Source organism: Silene latifolia, chromosome 6 (genome assembly GCF_048544455.1).
Source record: "Silene latifolia isolate original U9 population chromosome 6, ASM4854445v1, whole genome shotgun sequence".
Lineage (NCBI taxonomy): Eukaryota > Viridiplantae > Streptophyta > Magnoliopsida > Caryophyllales > Caryophyllaceae > Silene > Silene latifolia.
The window spans coordinates 6,717,304-6,718,037 of NC_133531.1; positions in this window are offsets into that span (position 1 = coordinate 6,717,304).

Consider the following 734-nt stretch of genomic DNA (forward strand, 5'->3'; position numbering starts at 1 on the left):
TTCAACTTGGGAGGCAAGGTCTCTTGCCGGTTGGTAGGCGGCTGCCGGCCCACCGGCAGGGACTCCCTGAACACGAAAACAACAATAAACAACATCCAATGTCCTCCAAATTCAACTATCTTTCATTTAATCATGTCATGCTCCTCTAATATGATGAATACTCAGAAAATTACCACTTTCAAGATGTAATTAGCATATGGGGTCGTTTATCAATCTTTAAAATAGGTTTAACCATGTAATTATGAGAGAATTTCTTTAAGACAAGTCTCATATTTCAACAAGGCACAAAACTACTCCTTAAACATGTGAGGATTACCATACAAGCATTCTACTCAACATCAAATCACCAAAGGGCATGAAAGACATCAAATTTGACATTCATGTGAGACTAATACTACACAATTCACACAATTCACACAATTTTTAACATAAAAGTCGAGTAACCCATCACCGTTACCTTTTTGCGCTTAAATCCACAAAAGACTCGTCTACCTTTCAAGAATCCACTTCCGGGTCAACTAAACTTTCTCCTAAACATAAGAAAACACAAAATAAGACTAAAAATCGAAACTAGAAAAAGGGTACCGAGTATAAAATGGCTCGACAGCCCTATGCATGGAGGAAATTCGGACTCTTTCTCACCTAGAAAGATGGAGGGCGGTGAGAGGAAGAGATAGACGCGAAAATCACTTAATTTGGATAAGAATTGAGCAAGTTATGGTGTTTTGAAGATT